Source organism: Eumetopias jubatus, unplaced genomic scaffold (assembly GCF_037043125.1).
Source record: "Eumetopias jubatus isolate StellerSeaLion01/CBP00866 unplaced genomic scaffold, mEumJub1_p1.0 scaffold_10, whole genome shotgun sequence".
Taxonomy (NCBI): Eukaryota; Metazoa; Chordata; class Mammalia; order Carnivora; family Otariidae; genus Eumetopias; species Eumetopias jubatus.
The window spans coordinates 103,573,346-103,595,610 of NW_028274816.1; the positions used below are offsets into that span (position 1 = coordinate 103,573,346).

A 22,265-nucleotide genomic window follows, 5' to 3' on the forward strand; every position below is an offset into this window, starting at 1 on the left:
CAGCCCAACTTAAGTAAATTTATGTTAATACAACATTCCTTCCCCTGAAAACCCCCAAAAGCTTTATTCAAACTAATTTAATATTGATACAATCACTAAACCGAAGCAGAGGGTCTGCTCTAAGAACTACTTTTAGTTAAAAACAAGTGAACCAAAAACCCTTCATAAAGTTTTATAACAGAATGACAATTTTTTTTAAGTAGGCTCCATGCCCTGCATGGAGCCCAATGCAGGGCTTGAACTCACAACCCTGAGATCAAGACCTTAGCTGGCTATCAAGAGTCAGACACATAACCAACTGAGCCACCCAGGTGCCCCACAGAATGACAAATTTTAGTGACCAACTACTTTTATTTATTTTTATAAAAAGATTTTATTTAGGGGCGCCTGGGTGGCTCAGTCGTAAGTGTCTGCCTTCGGCTCAGGTCATGGTCCCAGGGTCCTGGGATCAAGCCCTGCATCGGGCTCCCTGCTCAGCAGGAAGCCTGCTTCTCCCTCCTCCACTCCCCCTGCTTGTGTTCCCTCTCTGTCAAATAAATAAAATTTAAAAAAAAAAAGATTGTATTTATTCATTATTCATTTGAGAGAGAGAGCACAAGTGGAGGGGAGAGGCAGACGGAAAGGGAGAAGCAGACTCCCCACTGAGCAGGGAGCCCGATGTGGGACTTGATCCCAGGACCTGGAGATCATGACCTGAGCCAAAGGCAGACGCCCCAGTGACTGAGCCACCCAGGTGCCCCGACCAACTACTTTTTTTTTTTTTTAATTTTATTTATTTATTTGACAGAGAGAGTGAGAGAGCACAAGCAGGGAGAACAGTAGAGGGAGAGGGAGAAGCAGGGTCCCCGCCAAGCAGGGAGCCCAATGTGGGGCTCGATCCTAGGACCCTGAGATCATGACCTGAGCCTAAGGCAGACGCTTAACCATCTGAGCCACCCAGGTGCCCCTGGACCAACTACTTTTAATCAAAGGACAAGTTCAGTCCTTCTGGAAGTACTGTTACTGCAATTTTTTAAAAAGTAACATTCCTGGGGCTCCTGGGTGGCTCAGTCATTAGGCGTCTGCCTTTGGCTCAGTCATTAGGCGTCTGCCTTCGGCTCAGGTTGTGATCCCGGGGTCCTGGGATCGAGCCCCACGTCGGCAGGAAGCCTGCTTCTCCCTCTTCCACTCCCCCTGCTTGTGTTCCCTCTCTGTCAAATAAATAAATAAAATCTCTTAAAAAAAAAAGTAACATTCCTGAGATTAAACCTAAGAAGAAAAAAAAGGGTTCTTTACAAAATTTTAAGTCTTTCCTTTCTGATCTTTTAAATTAGAACTACGAACCTCACCATCTGTGTTCTTCAGAGTCCTTGATTTTCAGAAATATTGTGAGGCTGCCTCCAGCTTAGCAACACACCAATTCTCATTCCCTTCTTAAGCCCTTCTACCTTAGAAACCATGATAGAATAAGCTTTTCACATCCTCAGGAGTCAGTTTCTTTGAAATCAAGATCAGAGAGCATTATTTCAAATTTCCTGATGTCAAATTTATCAAAGAATTCAGAGATAAGTCTTCATGAAACTCAAGCAATGCACTTTTAAAAAGCAGTCTCTTCTATTCCTCAAAAGACAAAACCTATTTTTCCATTCAATTTCCTAACATTTCATTCCAAATATGTATTCCTACATTTTAAGAGCAGGAGACTTCCCAAGTACAAAGACGCTGACCTTTCACATTTGATAAATGAAGAATTCAATTTAGTTGCTGCTTTTCTCATATATTTAAAATTATCTCAAAAGTATTCTAGTTACCACTACCATTTGGGGCCTTTATTCAAATGGCATTCTGCTATTATAAAACTCAAGTTTCAATTGCAAGTTATTTTTAAAAGAAAAAAAATTTTAATTCTAAATCTAAATGCTATCTACTTTCATGCTAAGAGACCTTAGGTAACAGCATTTTCCTTTTATCTCAGCTTTGATTACCAAGTAAATTACAGTTTTTGTACTGAAGTACCCAAAAAAATCCCATAGGGGAGAAAAAAAAAACTGACCTTAAAAAGTAGGCTTCCTCCCTCAGCAAAGTCTCAAGGGCCTTAGTTTTACCTTACAGGAATCAGTTATATGAATATGAATTTGGGATGTCAAGAAAATTCTTTTCTTTTTTTTTTTAAGTACTCTCTATGCCCAACATGGGGCTCAAACTCATGACCCAGAGATCGAGTCACATGCTCTACCGACTGAGCCAGCTAGGCACCCCCTCTTTTTCTTCTTAAAGATTTTATTTACTTATTTCAGGAAAGGAGAGAGAGCAAGCATGAGTCGGGGGAGGGGGAAAGGGAGAAGGAAACTCCCTGCTGAGCAGAGAGCCCAATGTGGGGCTCAATCAAAAGACACTGGGATCATGACCTGAGCGGAAAACAGATGCTTAACTGACTGAGCCACCCAGGCACCCCTCTCTCCTTTCTTAAATACATGTTCAATTTTTTATTTTTTAAGATTTTATTTTTAAGTAATCTCTACACCCAATGTGGGGCTCGAACTCACAACCCCGAGATCAAGAGTTGCGGGCTCCACCAGCTAAGCCAGCCAGGTGCCCCCATGTTCAAGTCTTTAATATCCTATTAAACCTCTCCCCAATATATAGAAACAGAGAAGGGGCACCTGGCTGGCTCAGTTAGTTAAATGTCTGCCTTTGGCTCAGGTTGTGATTCCAGGGTCCTGGGATGGAGGCCCACATCGGGCTCCCCACTCAGTGGGGAATCTGCTTCTCCCTCTCCAGTCTGCTTCTCCCTCTCCCCCCTTCTCCCCCACTGGTGCGCTCCCTCTCTCAAATAAATAAATAAATTTAAAGAAACAGAGAGACAGATGAAAGAGACATTTCAAGATCCTCTCTGAAAGACCAATAACTCTGCCTAATCTTGTCTCCAGATAATCTAAAGAAAAGAGTTGTGTCTTCAGGAGGAAAGATTCTAGACATACCCCTCAATGGAATTCTGATTCAACAGTTCAAATCAAAATAAATCTAATAGTATCAGAGATGGAACATAAATGTTTGGCAGAAAGAGAAAATCAGTTGCTTTGGAACAAAGAAAGTCACCATGCAAAATGGGGTTTGTGTTTGATGTACTTTAATCCCAGCCAGAAGGAACCACAGCCTTGCCTAATGTGGGTTCAATAATCCAAGTAGGTGGGGTGGCAAGACTTTCCAAGCACAGACATTAAAACCCATTAATGAATCAAATGTTCATAACCACACAACAAACCCTAGAAACATTCACATCAAACAAGTTCAAAATGAGGGGCGCCTGGATGGCTCAGTCGGTTAAGTGTCTGCCTTAGGCTCAGGTCATGATCCCAGCGTCCTGGGATCAATCCCCACATCAGGTTCTTTGCTCAACGGGGAAGCCTGCTTCTCCCTCTCCCTCTGCCTGCTGCTCCCCCTGCTTGTGCAAGCATGTGTTCTCTCTGACAAATAAATAAAATCTAAAAAAAGAAAAAGAAAAGGAAGAAACAAGGAGGATATGTGCTTGGTTTAGTGCTCCAAACGTTTTTAACTTGCTGAATTCATTCATTCATGAATTTATCATCCAGTGAATATTTATTGAGCACCCATCACTTAATCCATTCAATAAATATTTCTTAAGCACCCACTAGGTGCCAAAGCATTGTTGTGTAACAATGGTCCTGAGGGGAATGATTCTGTCTCCCAGGAGACATTCGGCAATGTCTAGAGACATTTTTGATTATCATGACTAGGGGGTGTTACTGGCCTCTAGTGGATAGAAAACATTCTATAATTCCTAGGACAGCCCCCCCGCAACAAAGAATTATCTAGTCCAAAATGTCAATAATGCTGAGGTTGATAAACCCAGTTCTAGAGGCTGAACAAGTTTCTACAATCCTGGGGCTTACATTCTAGTGGAAGAGATAAACAAGAAAACAAATAAAATCTCCTATCTCAGTTACTGATAAAAAGAATGAAAAAAAAATCATGAAGGGTGAAAGTAGGAGTATGGAGGAATGTTCTCTTAGATAGGGTTGCAGGGAGGGGGGCTGGCTCTCCACAAAGAAGTCTCTCCATGAGCAGAGCAACCCCTATGAACATCTGGGGGAAGAGCACTCCAAGAAGAATTAAAAAACAGCAAGTAAAAAGCCCGAGATGGGAAGGAGCATGACCTGGTGAGAGAACGAGTGAGAAAGCCAGGGTAGCTAGAACAGATTACAGACAAGAGTGGGAGACCTTACAGGCCATTCTCCAAACCCCTTAAAAGTAGTATCCTTCTCTGTCCAATATGTCTGTACCAAAGGAGTTTAAACCAACTAACAGTTCCACACCCAAAGTAAACAAGTTCAATCAGTTATCTCATTAACCCCACAGACTGTACTTGACCGCTTGGTTTAAGCACAGCTAGGGACCCAGATACTAACTGGAAGCCTTCCAGGGTTAAAAATCACCTGATGATAATGTCTGCCTGTCCACCTGCCCTTCAGTTTTGCTCCTGAAAAGCAGTACAGCATGGCAAGGTAGGAGTTCACTACCACGGTAAACACAATGGCATCCAGTTCCCAAACCGAAGAACCCCAACATGGGACAAGTGCCAGGAGCTACCTAAGAGTATTCACGTGCCACTCCAGGAGACTGACAAACAGCAGGAGCCAAACAGGTTCCTATAATTACGTGGGAACTGATGTCAACACAGACTTATGAACACGCCTTTATGTGTTCTAGGACAGAATATGGTGGAGGGCTTCCACTAAAGCACTTTGGTTTCTCTAAATAAAAAGAAACAGACTAGAATAACTTTCATGTTACAGATACCTTATCACCCTTCCCCCAACCCATGCAAAAACAGCTTTATATAGTTTTAAAAATAATCCACAGCCCTCTTCTCTCAATGCAGAACGTGCTACCTTCCCCTTGAAATTCAATTCAGTCAAACCTCTGGTGAAACATATTTCTGTCATGCACAGAGACGGAATTAATTAAAACTCCAAGGTTACTCCACGAAGGGGAAAAAAATCATTTTTCCAACTGCAGGCATTTTCCATCATGGAAATTCAACTATGCAGCAAATCTGATTGATCCAAAACAAGTAATAAAAAAAAAAATCACATATGCACCATGAATATTTAAACTGAAAATCCTACAACTTCTACAACTAAACCTGAATGTTTTACTCTCCACATCAATGATCTTTCACTGTTACAAGCAGCACACAAGCCTGAAAGAGAAAAGGAAAGACGTAGAATAAAGATATGTAACTGTATGATGAAATCCTTTCAATATAATTTCTCTAATAAGAAACGTTAAGTATACATCCCAACGATGCAGCTTTTCCTCCTGTGACACTCCTCTTTTCCTAGATTTGTTTAAAATCCCTAGAAACAGGGACACCTGGGTGGCTCAGTTAGTTAAGTGTCTGCCTTTGGCTCAGGTCATGATCCCAGAATCCTGGGATCAAGCCCCACATTGGGCTCCCTGCTCAGTGGGGGTCTGCTTCTCCTTCTCCCTCTGTGCTCTCTTTCTCAAGTAAATAAATAAAATCTTTAAAATAAATAAATAGGGTGCCTGGGTGGCTCAGTCGGTTAAGTGTCTGCCTTTGGCTCAGGTCATTATCCCAGCGTCCTGGGATCCACCCTCGAATCGGGCTCCCTGCTCAGCAGGATGCCTGCTTCTCCCTCTCCCTCTGCTGCTCCCCCTGCTTGTGCTCTCTGTCTCTGTCAAATAAATAAATTAAAAATAAACAAATAAATTAATTAAATAAAGCCCTAAAAACATAAACTCAGAAGTCTACTTAGTCACAGACTACTTGATGTAGTAAATATTAGATACCATGGGTTATTCCCACATACTCAGGAGCCAAGTCCTCTTATCTAAAATGATGACAAATCAATGAGAAGTCTATTCTTATGTTCAAATAAATAACCACAGCTGCAAAGAATGGCTTCATAAAAAAAGATGGCTAGAGATTAATTAATGCAAGAGAAACTGTAAATTAAATGTCTGAAAATCATCCTAAACAGAGATTAGGGAGTGGCCTCACCAAACATCATCGGCCCCTACTACACCCCTCAAAGCAAAGAGAAAATCCTGTTAACGTGAAAACACTAAAGTATTGGAAAAGTGGGGGAAGGTGTACAGAAATAGTCAACTGCAGTAAATCAGTTTCAGAATCAGTAACAGTTCAAAGTAGTGATTCATAACACAGCCAGTGATCAATAATCTGTGAGACAGTAATACTTTAGATTTCACACTGTTTTCGTGACTTCACTCACCAAAACTGTTTCACAGGAACTTGCTGTTTCTATGGAGCTGTTCATCTTAGAATGTAAATCAGCTCCATGTCAGAGCCAGCATGACTTCCTTGGGGATTTTTTGGCTAGTAACAGCCACAAGATTTCCAAGAACTAAGAACTAGGATCCTACACTTGGCCTCTACAACACTGTAAGACATGCACTATTTGGTTCATGACTGCCAAGCAATTCACAGCAACCAAGGAGCAGCTGCAAACACCTCATTTCCAGATGCCTTACAGACTGGTAGTAAAAGGTACAGCCATTTTTCTTTTCTGGGCCTTAGGGATCCATAATACAAGAAGGAGAAGAGAATGTGCCTTTTCATATTATCAAAGTTAAAAACAAACTTCAAATCACAGCTTTTAATATCTCCAAAAATGATGCTGCATAAATCCAAGGCAGATAATTAGTACATCTGTTTTCAAAGCCTGAGTCAATTTTACACTTCAAAAAAAATTTAACAGATTCTTGGATTTAGACAGTGAAATGATGCAGAGAGTAGCTCAATGTTCATAACTAATACTTCCTCCCCACCCACACAGGCCAGGAACCAAGCAACCAAGCAATGAGTCTAGAAGTGCTGGCTAAAAAAAAATGGGAGTCACACAAGGCCAAAGTTATTAACATCAGTCAGCTTTTCACCAGAGAAGAGAGGAGTTAACCAGATGAAGGACACACGCTCTAATTTAGAAATCCAAACCAATGCCGGACAGACTAAAACACAGTCTGAATACAAAAGCAGTATTAGGTGGAGCCGGAGGAGTTTGCCTCAGAGACTTGGGAGTAATAAAGGTTTAGAAGACCCTTCTAAAACAGTTTCCAAACTTGCCTGAAGATAAAACCCATCTTAGGGTATCTGTTTAAAACACACACGCATGGGGCGCCTGGGTGGCTCAATCGTTAAGCGTCTGCCTTCAGCTCGCGTCATGATCCCAGGGTCCTGGGATTGAGCCCCGCATCGGGCTCCCTGCTCGGCGGGAAACCTGCTTCTCCCTCTCCCACTCCCCCTGCTTGTGTTCCCTCTCTCACTGTGTCTCTGTCAAATAAATAAATAAAATCTTAAACACACACACACACGCATGCATGCCTGGGTCCTAATCTAGACCTACTAAAATCAGCAATCTGGGGTGCTGGGTGACTCAATCGTTAAGTGTCTGTCTTCGGCTCAGGTCATGATCCCAGGGTCCTGGGCTCGAGCCCCGCATCGGGCTCCCTGCTCAGCGGAAAGCCTGCTTCTCCCTCTCCCACTCCCCCTGCTTGTGCTCCCTCTCTCGCTGTGTCTCTGTCAAATAAATAAATAAAATCTTAAAAAAAAAAAATCAGAAATCTTCCAGCAAAGAGATCTATATATTCAACAAGCACCTTAAGTAATTCTCGGTCTTAGGGAAGTCTGAAAAACAGTGTTCTGAAGGAGTATTAGTACTCAATTACACCAACACTATTGTGACTGAATGGAGAGCAGCAAGGAAAAGCTGATGAATATGCTGGTTAAACATAAATGTGTGGAGGGCATTTATCAGTGTTCCCTCATGAAACGCCATTAAAATGACAGCAAAGGGATGTTTTTAAAGGCATAAGCCTTAAAAAACAAAGTAAATGGAAAACGATGCAACAGCAGAAAGATGTCAACAAAATTTTGGAAGCTGGAAGGCACATGCACTAGTGACAAGTAACCTTGCAGAAAGGAAAAAGTTAAACGCTTGCAGCAGAAAGTAAATTCCCACCACAGAAAACTCAGAAAAAGCTCAGAAACTGAAGGCACCTCTGAACAACGGGGGGTCAGAGGGGCTAGAACAGGAGAACTGATTGAAAGTCTATGTAAGAAAGAGATCCCCTCTTTCCCTTGCCCGTGCTGCCAGGCAGAGGGCCTCTGAACCAAGTAAGCAGTTACAGCCTAGGGCAGGAGTACCATACTGAAAATAGGGAGATCAAGTGAACCTCTATCTACTCAACGATGAGACCTCTTTCCTTCCCCAGCTCTGTTCCCCCACTTGGCTCCAAAACACCTGCTGCTGGGCTTGTCTTTCTCTAGCAGGAGACTACAGGAGTCCTCTCCAAGGAAAATGACCAGCTGCCAATACAATCTACGGTGAATGCCTACCACTTAATGAGCCAGGGCTCCACACTCAGAGCTTGTAAGTGCCTCATTCTCAAAAGTAAACAGACAGCCAAAAATTACCAGATATTTGAAGAAAATCTCTAACAGAAAAGACAGGAATCAAAGTAAACAAAACTGAATTCCTAACAACGTGTAAAAATACTTATATATAAATTCTGAGAACAAAAAGAGCTCCTGGAAATTTAGAACATCAATAGCAAATACTAAAAGTACAATAGAAGAGCTGGAAGAAAAAACTCAGAATATCTGAAAACTGAATGAGAAAAAAAAGACAAAATCAAGAGGAAAAAAAAAATTAAGAGGACCAGTGTAGGAATTTCACCATCTGGATAACAGGGGTTCCCAGAAAGACAAAGGAAAGAACTATCAAAGAATACATTATCAAAAATATAATAAAAGAAAATTTCCCAGGACAGATCGAAATACACTTCAGACTGAAAAGGCTCACTGAATGCCAAACATGATGAATTTTAGAATAGTCACACAAAGGTACACAGTCACATATCATTGTATTTCAGAATACCTGGGGTAAAGACAACACCTTAAAATCTTTCAAAGAAAAAATAAATTCCAGGGGTGCCTGGGTGGCTCAGTTGTTAAGCATCTGCCTTCGGCTGAGGTCATGATCCTGGGATAGAGCCCCGCATCAGGCTCCCTGTTCGGCAGGAAGCCTGCTTCTCCCTCTCCCAGTCCCCCTGTTTGTGTTCCCTCTCTTGCTGTGTCTCTGTCAAATAAATAAAATCTTAAAAAAACAACAACAACAAATTCCATACAAGAATCCAGAATCAGAGTAACATCAAACTTCACAATACTACTATTAAGTTAGACCACAAAACGAGGCTTAAAATTTCCAAAGAAATGCCATCTCCAATATAACATTTTATATCTAGTCAAACTTCCAACCAGGGTGTGGGCAGAAACATGCAAGGCCCCCCAAAATGCACCCCCTCCAATGGAACCCTTTTTCATAAAGACTCCAAAAGAGGGTCCACTAAAGTATTTGTACTGAAAAGAGATTTATACTTTGCCAGAGTTTAGGGATGAATCAGCGATTGATACTCAATAAATCAAGCAGAAGGAAGGAAGAAAAAAAGAAAAAGAATGGTGATTATTATATTTAAAGGGAAAATGTGTAAGGAAATACAGTATAATCACAGTACAGACAGTCATTATATTGGACGTCAATTTTTCTTCTTTAGGCTATATTTACCTCTACCCTCTTTCTGGCTCATGGTGGACAGAAGGGGAGACTGAAAACCTGGGAACTACATTGCCCAGAATGCTCTTTCAATGGGGTTGTGGTTTTGTTTTGTTTTGTTTTTTTAAAGATTTTATTTATTTATTTGACAGAGAGAGACACAGCGAGAGAGGGAACATAAGCAGGGGGAATGGGAGAGGGAGAAGCAGGCTTCCTGCCGAGCGGGGCGCCCTATGCGGGGCTCGATTCCAGGACCCTGGGATCATGACCTGAGCCGAAGGCAGATGCTTAACGACTGAGCCACCCAGGCGCCCCGGGCTTGTGGTTTAACTTCCATCAGTACAGAGTCATTCATTCAAGACCTAGAAGATGTAAGGAAGGTATGTGCCATTATTGCTCTTCTAATAGCAATAAGCAGGTGTGTGGCCTCTAACAGATGACAGACATGTGGTTTGTTTTGGTTTTTTTTAAAGATTTTATTTATTTGAGAGAGAGAGAATGAGAGAGAGAGAGCACGAGAGGGCAGAGGGTCAGAGGGAGAAGCAGACTCCCCGCTGAGCAGGGAGCCTGATGTGGGACTCGATCCCGGGACTCCAGGATCATGACCTGAGCCGAAGGCAGTCGCTTAACCAACTGAGCCACCCAGACGCCCCAGTCATGTGGTTTTGCAAGTTTCCAATATTCTACAAATTGCCTGCTTTGGTGTTTAAGATAGCAAAGATTATTAATAGTAGCAGTTTCTTTGGAATCCCTGCAAGGTGGCATTCCCATGACCTTCCACTGATTTTGTAAGCATCTAATATCCTCTTTGAAATATCAAGAATGGTTTGTTTTTCTGATTGAACCCTGACATATAAAAACATACAAAATATTGATTTAATCAAAACTGTATTAGGATAGCAGGCAGGGGGGCGCCTGGGTGGCTCAGTTGGTTAAGCGACTGCCTTCGGCTCAGGTCATGATCCTGGAGTCCCGGGATCGAGTCCCGCATCGGGCTCCCTGCTCGGCGGGGAGTCTGCTTCTCCCTCTAACCCTCCCCCCTCTCATGTGCTCTCTCTCTCTCTCATTCTCACTCTCTCAAAATAAATAAATAAATCTTAAAAAAAAAGGATAGCAGGAAGGGTTGAGGGTAGCTAGCAGTATAAGAATGCAAAATCAGAGGCACCTGGCTGGCTCAGTTGGTAGAGCATGTGACTCTCGATCTCAGGGTTAAGTCTGAGCCTCACATTGGGTGTAGAGATTACTTAAAAATAAAAATAAAAATAAATCTTTGGGGCACCTGGGTGGCTCAGTCAGGCATCCCACTCTTGATTTCAGTTTGGGTCATGATTTCAGGGGTCGTGGGATCAAGCCCTGTGTTGAGCTCCACGCTCGGTGGGTAGTCTGCTTCTCCCACTGTCCCTCTGCCCTTCCCCCCACCCCACTCCGCTTGCACATGTGTGTGCACGCTTTCTTGCTATATATAAAATAAATACGTGATCTTTTAAAAAAATCTTCAAAAAAATGCAAAATCATCTTCCATAGCAGAAATTCAACAGATAATATCTAAGACTGGAAAAAACAAGAAATAACAGTATAAGCATACTGTATAAGCATACTATAAGCATACTATGTAAAAATATGGAAATAATATGCATCAGGAAAAAAACCACTGAAGTATTAAAAGTGACTGAGGACAGTTAAGGAAAGATGGAGCAGCTGTTCTTTTAATTGTAAGTCTTCTAGTACTATTGAATGTTTAAATTATGTATTCTTACTATGAAAATTAAAAAATCCAAACATTTAATTACTAAAAACCAAAAAATCCTAACATTGTATAAGCAAAACCAAACTTCAGACTGACCAAAATTTCAAAACATAAGGTCTGTAATGGATCTGTTACCAATGTAATTAAGAACAGCAGAAAATCCCAAACCAACCAAAATAATTAAAAGGCCATTATGCTTAATTCTAGAACCTGCATCTCAGATTCAACTCTAATGAAAGCAGGCTGCCTAATGTGACCTCAATCTCTGCCACAGCCTGGTTGTCACCTAAAAATGTTCACCACCGCAGAGTTTACCACATGTCAGATATGTGAGGAACTTCCAGGCCACTATAAGAAATCATGACCAAGGGGCACCTGGGTGGCTCAGTCATTAAGCGTCTGCCTTCGGCTCAGGTCATGATCCCAAGGGTCCTGGGATCCAGCCCCGCATCGGGCTCCCTGCTCTGCAGGAGGCCTGCTTCTCCCTCTCCCACTCCCTTTGCTTGTGTTCCCTTTCTCGCTGTGCCTCTCTTTGTCAAATAATAAATAAAAATCTTAAAAAAAGAAATCATGACCAAAATTAATTTCAAAAGTAGGCACAAAAACAGAAGGACAGATCTTAAAATCAATTACCTTAGCTCCTTTTTTAGGTTTTGTTTTCGATTTAACACAATTAACTGAAAAACAAAAACAACCAACATCTGTGGTCAAAATATCTCTAGAAGTTCCAAGAAACTGTTTTAAAGAAACTTAATTAGATTAAAAGGCTGCTTACAAGGGAGGCTGAAACCTAGTCACTGATGACAAAAAACGGCTCTTCTCACTGTAGGGTAGCCATGTCTCATGTGACCAGGCCTCAGCTTCCATGTGCCAGCCTTCATTCCACACGCCCCAGACAGACAAGTGAAAAAGCCTATACAGAGAACAGTCAGAAGGCAAATCCAGTGATGACAGTCTCCATTAGAAAAGGCCTGAAAGAAAACTTAAACAGATGCTCCATAAAATGTTGATCCAGACTTCACATGGAGAGAGGTGTCACGCCTCATTTCAAAGATAATATATTAAGTCCCAACTCACCACAGATAATCTAATAACAAAGCTGTCACTTTCATTGTTGAGGAGTCTCTTCTCCCGCTCTAATGCCCTTAAGCCATCAGATACACAGACGCTTCTTGCTGAAATGCTAGAAAAATTTGCACATTTTCATTCCTTGCTCGCTAGTGTTGGGCTGCTAAACCAAGATTCTACTTTAAGTTATGAAAACAGGGCAAGCTCATCCAATTACACAGGAAAGGTACTAAATCAAACAGGACCGTCTGGGCTTTGAGCAAGAGTACTGTGATTTCTGAACAGAAGTCAATACACTTGCAGTTAAAAATGCTTTCATATATTCAGAGTTATAATGACCCCTTGGGCTACTGATTCATTTGTACGTCCAACAAGAGTTATGCGTCATGTTAAGACATACGGCCTAGATAATGGGTACGACAGAGTATTATATTCACCAGTTCATAATGTGAACATCTGTGCTCTCTCTCTGGCCCTATGAGGCTTACAAAAAACAGTCAATATTCTCAAGAAGTAAATAGGTTTTCTGTTCCTAAATAGCAGGTGTGGGAAACTAACCATCTCATCATCCCCCATAATCTGACAAGACTGGGTGCTTGCTGGACCTAAGAGAAATCAAGACTAAAAGAAAAGCCTTTATCCAAAAAAGTTTTTTTTTCTCCATTTTTTAAAAATTAACATACATTGTTTCAGGGGTACAGGTCTGTGATTCATCAGTCTTACACAATTCACAGCGCTCACCATAGCACATGCGCCTCCCAGTGTCCATCACTCAGCCACCCCAAAAAGGTTCTTACAGAAAACATGTTCCATTGTACAAGCATCAGATTTCTTTACGACACAGATGATTTCAGCATCAACACTAGTAAATTAATATCTGTGAAAAAAACTGACAAAAAAAAAATCTCTCCTACAAACCATAAGAGATTCTTAATTTCAGGAAACAAACTGAGGGCTGCTGGAGGGGAGGGGAGTGGGGGGATGGAGTGGCTGGGTGATGGACATTGGGGAGGGGATGTTGTGGTGAGTGCTATGTGTTAAGACTGATGAACCACAGGCCTGTACCCCTGAAACCAATACTACATTATATGTTAATTTTAAAAAAATCTCTCCTGTAAAGACTGGGCTCAAAATCCACTGTTACTTATGTGGTTTTTTTTGGAGACCTCCCATCCCTGAAGCCTTACCTCCTACCTCTCTGCTTCTCACTCCTCAAGCTCCAGACACACTGGAACTTACTTCCTTCAATTCTTCAAAACAGCCATGTTCTTTCCCTCCTCAGGACCTTCACCTACGCCATTCTCTCCATCTGCAACACTCTTTGGTCTGCCCCTCATCCTTTAGGTTTCAGCCTTAAAAGTCAATTCCTTAAGGACATTCCCTCTTTGCACTGTTTCTCAATCAACCTGGTTAGGCTTCCCATTAGCTGTTTCCACAGGATTTACAGCAGCAGTAATTTATTATTGTTTAACGGATGTCTTACCCACCAGACCATACAGCTGCATGAGTGCAAGAGCTGAGTCAGTTCTGTTCACTGATGAAGCACAGTGCTTGTCACACAGTAGGAGCTCAAAAGTTCTTGGCAAATAAATGAGCAACAGGGCTAAAAACACATCAGCTTTGGCAATTCTACTTATAATTTACCCTACAGATACAGTCACGCATGCTAAGAGCCAAATTTATATGGTTATTCACTGGAGCATAATTGGTAATAGCATAAGACTGGAAATATTTAAAATGTCTACCAGTATAAGGCAGGTGCCAAAATCTCCTTACTGCTTATATGGAATGACTGCCAAAATAAGTTTTTAAAAATGCAGATACTACTGGGGCGCCTGGGTGGCTCAGTAGTTAAGCATCTGCCTTCGGCTCAGGTCATGATCCTGGGGTCCTGGGATCGAGCCCTGCATCGGGCTCCCTGCTCAGCGGGAAGCCTGCTTCTCACCTCTCCCACTCCCCCTGATAGTACTAACAGCGTGCTACATTTGTTTACAAGAAAAAGCAAGATACATACACAGACACACACACACACACACTTTATATGTTTATGTCATCTCTGGAAAGGATCTTAAGAAACTGAACACATCAGCTGCCCCAGGGAGGATAAACTGGACTGATGAATACACAAGCAGAAAAGACAGACTATTCAGTGTACATTCTTCTTTAATTTTCAAATTTTGAACCATGGGAATGTATTATCTACTTAAAAAATAAAATTTGCCAGGGGCACTTGGCTGCTCAGTTGGAAGGGTGTGCAACTCTTGATCGCAGGGTTGTGAGTTCGAGCCCACGCTGGGTGTAGAGATTACTAAAAATAAGATTAAGCTTCTTAAACAATAAATAAATAAATAAATTTTGCTAAAGACAGTCCTATCCTTATTTCTAAGACAGTGATGGAGGTTAAACGACTTTGTGATCCTGACTGCTAGCTGAGCACTGGGAGGCAGAAGTGGACGGAAGGAAAACTCACTTATCCACAAATCTCAGATAGCCTGTCCCATACTAGATTATACTTCTTTAGAAGAAAATTTCCACCTTTTTTTGCAACTAACGGTCCCAATTTGGACATATGGAGAATGTTTTCATGGTCAGAAGGGATTATTGGGGGGGGCATCTGGGGGGCTCAGTCGTTCAGCATCTGCCCTCGGCTCGAGTCATGATCCCAGGGTCCTGGGATTGAGCCCTGCATCAGGCTCCCTGCTCAGCGGGAAGGCTGCTTCTCCCTCTCCCACTCCCCCTGCTTGTGTTCCTTCTCTCACTGTGTCTCTCTGTCAAACAAGTAAAATCTTAAAAAAAAGAAGTGATTATTGGGAGAAAAAAGAGATTACTGAATTCAGCATTTTTATATGCTTAGAAAGTAGGTCAACGAATTTGTACTGAAGAAATATTATAAATACTGACTAAGAACAAATTATTTTCACCAGAGAGCCTCAAAATCTAAATGGAGCTTAATCTGAATCCACAAAGTTCAAAAAACTAAAAAATTTTTTTGAAAACCAGTAAGAAAGGTGACACGGAAATCAATATACATTCCTTAGATATACAGATCTGCCAAACTTCAAGACATTCTTCAGTAAAGAAATATCTGAGACAAGATTAAACACAACTCCAAATAATCCTGTTTGTTACCACAATCAAAGCCCTGGATCAGAGTCAAAACCTCTAAATCTGAACCTGTTAGTTTCCCAAACCTGCATATGGGGAACAGAATAGTGTGGGCTAATGATGGCAGGAAGAAGCTATATCCAGGGCCACGAGACAGACAATTTGTTTTGGAGTTATCTCCAATGTTACAAGGGCCACTGCCATTGACTGCAAGAAATGATCTTCATAATCCATCCCAAGACCTACTGGAGACAAAGTTATCTTCAACCAATTATCCCCTAAAAAACAAAAGGGTATTTACTAAGTAGAACACACTGAAAAGGCACTTACTAAGTAGAACCAAGTACTCAGTATAGCCATTCTAAATTGTTATAACTTTGCCATGTTATACGGCAAGTTAGAAGCCAATTCCTGGCTCTCAAACTTGATAACTTACTTGCCTCCAAATGCTCTTTCTGCATGTTAAGCCAAAATCTTAAGAGATCTAAGACTGACACAGACCCTAGCAAATTAATCACCTGTTTTCCCTACTAGTACTGTTTTTCTCCATAAAGTTTTTTTTTAAAGTAGGCTCCACACCCAGCGCAGACCCCAACGCAAGGCTCAAACTCACAACCCTGAGATCAAGAGTTGGACACTCAACCCGACTGAGCCACCCAGGCACCCCTCTCCGTAAGTTCTATTCAGCATTTTAAAATAGCACTCTCTATAGGGCACCTGGACGGCTCAGCCAGTTAAGTGTTCGACTCTTGATTTTGGCTCAGGTCATAATCTCAAGGTTATGAGATTGAGCCCCCCACATCGGGCTCGGTGCTCAGTGTGGAGGCTGTTTAACATTCTCTCTCCCTCTGCCCCTCCCCACTCGTGCACTCTAAAAATAAAAAATAAAATAAAATACCCCTCTATAATAATACCAAGAAGTGCTCGTGAGTTTAGCCTGTGGCTCCCTAGGCTAAAAGACTTGGGAGTGAGAGTGGAACAAAAAAATGTGGGAAATTCTTTCTCTCTCTTTTCCTCAGCGCCCTGGACTTTGAAAGCTAGGCAGAGGCAATGATTCTGCATTTAATCAGCAGATGAATAAGAAACAGGTTTGAATTTAGAAAAAGCATAAAGGAGTGCAAGAACATTCAGAAAAGAGTACTGCCTCTATTTCCTTGCAGAGCAGCTCTCAGGATCTGCCAATGAACCTCATTTTGACATGGAACACCCCATTTACTCTAATCCGGGGCATATCCCTCAACAGACAGTCCATCAACCGGAACTCTGCCAACTTCTGCTCGGGAGTTGTGTGGAGAACAGTAGCAACAAGAGCCTACTTTGGGAAGGAGATCAACAATCACACTCGAGAAGAAAAGAAGTTATTTGGCAAAGGGAAGCATGTTGCCAAAATGTTAGTCACAGCTTAAGGTCCCAGTTTGTGTCTCTGCAACTATTCTTTGCTCTGACAGAATCCATTCTCTGGCCCAGAAAACGCGGCTCAGCTTCTGTCACCCTCCCCATTTGAAGCAGTAAAGAATCCTTTCACTTTGGGGATATCAAACTGTGACACAGACAACAGGTCCACCAGAGACTAAAAAGGAGGGGGAAATGTGTAATTTGCCATTTTCCACCTAGGACTGGCTCAAATAAAGCACTGGAAAAACGTGACAGGATAGGAAAAATGGAAAATCATATGTTAAAGCAGGCTATACCAAAAGCCTGCCCAGACCTCTGAGCCCCCATAACTTATTTCCAAACCCTCTGAAAAACAAACCAAAAAGAGATCCTGTGATTGAAATAACAGCAAAATATTACGCAGGTTTTTATGCCCAAGTAAGTGTATGGTATATACTTTATAGCCTGAAGCTCCTCCTGCTCTTACTGGGGCTAGGAGGAAGACTAGGGTGTGTTGAAACAGCCTGAACCAGCGGCCCATGATTTTCAGAATCACTTCAGAGCAACAGAAAAACAGACTCAAGTACACTAGGTTACGCTCCCAAAGAGGTCAAGAAAGAACATCTGACAAATTTCTCCATAGGAACAGGACTTCACTCTTCCCTTCTTAAAAGCCATTAATGAAACCTGAAAATTCCACTGTTCTTACCACCTTCCACCTTCCCCTGCATTTCACCTTTGTGCTGACATCACATAACTAATCAGTACCAACTGAAGTAAACACTATTCTGATATCAAGTATGAGGCAGAATTGGAAACTGCCCCCTCCTAAGCAAATCCACGTCAGAACTGAGAAATGCCAAAACTTTCAGGAACACTTCTTCTAAGCTAAATTAAGTAAGTTCACCTATGGGCAAAGTGTTTAGAATATTATGCCCAAAGAAAAAGTTGGAATAGTCAAGATTTCAATATATTAACAATAAAGCAACTAAAACTGTCCACAAGCACACTGCTTCCCCACCACCTGGCAATGAGGCCAACGTGCCTGGGCCAAAGCAAAAGACTCAACTGTCTAGCATACTATTTTTCAGTGAATTCTCAGAGCTCATGAGGAAAGTCAGTGTTTGTCAAAAGTAAAATAACAGTGAATTCTCTCACATTCTTCATCAATCAACCTCATTCAGCCCCAGCTCTAACTTCCCTATCTCCATCTGGATGGTAGTCAATACAATGTAACACAATAATATGAAATTTGGGGCTACTAAAAGTTGGCTTTGAGAAAAGTTAAAAAACTGGACATGTATCAAATCAAAATCAACTATTCCCTGGCAGAACATATGCAGCAAGACTGAGAAGAAACTAAGAAACACACATCTTCTAAATATCAATACCTCAATCATGTTCTCAGAGATGGCTTCTTTGCAACCACTTTAAAGGTCCCATTTAGTTAACACAATCTTTTAGAGGCAGAGAGGAACCAAACCTGTCCTTCAAAGGGGAAAAAAAAAAATGAGACACTTTAATGACTTGCCTCAAAGTTACTTAGTAAATCCATAGGTATGCTAGAAGAGTCCTTATTCCCTGAGGTTCTCTTTTGGTTTGTAAGAGGAGAAAAAAGTCAGTAAAAACATTCAGGAAGTCATCGAGAAAAGAGTAAGGCAAAAACACCATGAAAAAGGAGGTGGATCCTGGGGAGGGGGGGGAGTCCAAAGCAGATTATTCAAATCCCTTTAAAAATATGAATTCCAGTACACACCAGCTTCTTCCAGCTCCTCACCCAGTGTTCTAAGAATTTTTTCTTTTTTAAGATTTTTATTTATTTATTTGAGAGAGAGAGAGAGAGAATGAGAGAGAGAGAGAGCATGAAAGAGGGTAGGGTCAGAGGGAGAAGCAGACTCCCTGCTGAGCAGGGAGCCCGATGTGGGACTCGATCCCGGGACTCCAGGATCATGACCGGAGCTGAAGGCAGTCGCTTGACCAACTGAGCCACCCAGGTGGCCAAGAATTTTCTTTCTTGATCAGTAACTCAACACCACACACTGCCCACGTCTACGACTTTAAGATTTCCATCTTCCCTCACTTCACACCACTCCAAACTGAACCCTCAACTCTAGGTTGCTCCCATGAGCACCTCAATTCTGATTCCCTCAAGTGTAAGCAATTTCCCGAATCATCCTCTGAGCCATTGGTTTTCACTCAACTCAATCCCCAAAACGTCAACAGTGGCCTCCTCACTCAGAGCATCCTGTTAATTACCTGTTCACAACAGGTCCTCCCTCCCCACCTCCCTTTTTGCGCACGGTTACTTGTCCCTCACTCCGAGTTACCGTCTTACTCACCTTACCCAACCCTTCAGGATCCCTTATTTCCTGTCTCTCAATAACCTTCCTTCCCATTTTCAGTCAGTGCTCGCCCTACACCAATTCCCGACCACTCCTCCCCACTTAGATTCCCATCGCCCCACTCCAGGCTCTTCAGATCCAGCCCCCGTTCCATTCCCCCCCAAACCCCGCCCCCAGGACCCCTCTCTCCCTCAGGCCCCTCCCCCCATATCCCCTCTCTCTCTTCAAGCCCCGCCCCAATTCCCCCCTCCCCCGGCTCTCCCACTCAGGTCTGCAGATCATCTCAGCGACGTACCCAGCCTCTTCTGCCTCTTTCCGACCTGGCCGCAGCAGCCCCGGGAGCGAATCCTCCCCCACCTCCGCTCTGGCTTCGTCCCGTCCTGCTCGCTCCCCGGCAAGCGCCCTTTCTCGCCGCCGCCGCCCCTTTTGCCAACCCGGAAATGGATCTGCTCCCACCGTCCCCAGCGTCCGCGAACAAAATGGAGGCGGGGGAAAGAGGAGGAGGGAACAGGGAGCGAAGAGAACTACACGCATGCGCTCCTGGAAAGCCCGCCCCCTGCCGGCGCACATAAAGGCGGAAGCCGTAGGGTAGCTGCCATCTTGGGAAGGTCGCGAGACTTCCGCCTTCCTTTGAAAGCAGGGTTTGCAACTTTGGCTGCAATTGGAGTCGTCCGCGAAGACTTAAGTAGATAGCGAAGCCTAGAGATTCTGATTTAATTGGTTTGGGGTATGGCCTAGGCATCGAGGCTTTTAAAATTGCGCCGGTGAGGGGCACCTGGGGGGCTCAGTCGTTAAGCGCCTGCCTTCGCCCCGCGTCGGGCTCCCTGCTCAGCGGGGAGCCTGCTTCTCCCTCTCCCTCTGCCGCTCCTCCTGCTTGTGTTCTCCCACTCTCTCTGTCAAATAAATGAATAAAATCTTTAAAAAAAAATAAAATTGCGCAGGTGTACGTAACGTGTTGCCGAGGCGGAAAATGATTGAGCTAGAGTCTTGAATATACCTTTTCCGTCTTCATTTTGCCACGCGCGCGCACACATCCACCCTATAAATGTCCTTCTCTAATTTCGAGTCAGCGAAGGACATGCCTCAGTCAACCTTGCAAGGCCCAGTAGTCAAGCTCCTGTTGTCATGGCAACAGAGAGGCAGGCCCTTGCTAACATGTCATTCTTAACATCATCTTAGCTACCTGACCCAAACACCCGTCTCTTTCGCGGGCCGTGGGGGTTCCCTAGTTTCCAAGGCTGGAGGATGGTGCTACGGATTCCTCCAGCTGCTTGGGTTCGGGAGAGGAATCCTGTGCCCTCCCTGGTGGGGCTGCTATTGACTCCTTCCCAGCTGAGTAAGGATCTGTCCCTAGTCCACTCAAAAGAGTTCTTTTCCACTATAGCTAACCCCATTGCCTATATCCTCAAAATGCTCTTTGCGTCTTTCACCCTTCCTTGAGTTGAATCCAAAGTAAGGGGACAGGATTGGGATTTAGTTCTCACTACTCACTAGCTGTGTGCCCTTGGGCTTCAGCTACCCTATCTGTAAAATGGGGCTAATAGTGCCTGTCTCGACTGTTTCATAGGGTTGTTGGAGGGCTCAAATCAACGAATGGGAATACGCGATAAACCATAAGTTGTTTAATTTTTGTTTTCCTTCTGTTCTGCCATGAATAGTGCTGGGCAGCACCCACTAGTCAGTGTCACAGCGTTCATTGAGAATTTGCTGAGGGCTAGGCACTGGGCTAGGCACCATCAGATGGTTACAGAGGTGACTAAGAGCCTCCCTTCTCAGGGCACTCACTGTGTGGTGGGCAGACTGGCATGTAAACAGCTAGCTGAGATACAAGTCACCATGTAATTAGGGCCATGGGGACATATGTGCTGTGAGAGGTCAGACAGGGAGTGATTAACTCCTGCTGAAGAATGGGAGAAGGTTTTGTAAGTGGTTTTGAACTTGAGGGATGAGTAGAATTTTATTACCGATCAGAGAAGGCAGGGAACACATTCCAGGCATAGGGATCAGTGGGTGCAAAGGTAAAGATTTTCAGGTATGTAGTTCTGCATGTCTAAAGGTGGGGTGATTGGGTCAGGGAGATGGTAGACCCAAACTCCCAGTTCTTCAACCTCATGTCCTTTCTGTCTCCTCCTTGCTCACCATATACTGTGTGGATCTGCTTTCTATCACTACAGTGCACCAAGTGGCTCCTCAAGGCCTTTGTACTGGCTCTACTCTGCCCCTTCCTCATTTTTCAAGTCTTCATTCAAATGTCCCTCCTCAGAGGCATTCCCTGCCCACTGTAGCTAACGTAAGCTTCCCCCATTCTCTGTAACATCACTCTATGATAAAAGCAGCCACTGGGGTGGAATACAGGGACATCTCACCTGGAGAACTAGGTGTGGGCTTCATGAAGAAAGTGACATCTAAGTGAGGCCTGATGGGATAATAAGAATTGGGCAGGGGCAGAAGAGAAAGAAAAGCATTCCAGAGTAGAGGGAAGGTATGTGCAAAACAAGAAGAATCATGGCACATTCCAAAAACTGAAAGCATTTTGATGTGCTGGAGCTCGAGCTAGAACTTATGAGAAAGGCAAACTTATGAGAAATTAGGTCAAAGAAGTCATCATAACATCTGACATTTAATTAACATCATGTTACCATGTAACATTGGCATAACTTCACATGTCATAACTCATTTAATCTTCACAATGACTTTCTGAGGTAGCTTTAATACCCCCATTTTACAAATGAAGAAATTGAGACACAGTATGGTTAACCATCCTGCCCAAAATCACATACCTGTAAAATAGCAGACCTGTCTCCAGAGTCTGCTGTTAATGCCCATACCAAGTGATCCTGCATTGTCATTTGTGACGTGATTTCCCAAAATGGTGAAAGACTCTTGGTAAAGTTCTGAACAACACAAAACAACACAGTAGTGTAGTCATAAAAAAGAGAGGTTATATTAAGTTTGTGCAAAAATATTCCATGCTTGTACTTTCCCTTCTTGATAATATGACAGGCCAAGTACCTGGGAGACCTCCCAAAAAAC

General features: G+C 42.9%; 1 protein-coding gene across 2 annotated transcripts in view; it reads right to left on the reverse strand.

Annotated features, from left to right (window-relative positions):
• Positions 1–19,698, reverse strand: part of WIPF2 (WAS/WASL interacting protein family member 2) — a 49,849-nt gene extending 30,151 nt beyond the window's left edge. For both annotated transcript variants that reach the window (XR_003607104.2, XM_028089930.2), the window contains exon 1: positions 19,528–19,698. The gene's annotated coding sequence lies outside the window, so the exon portion shown is untranslated. The remainder of the gene's footprint in view (positions 1–19,527) is intronic.
• Positions 19,699–22,265: the final 2,567 nt, after the last annotated feature.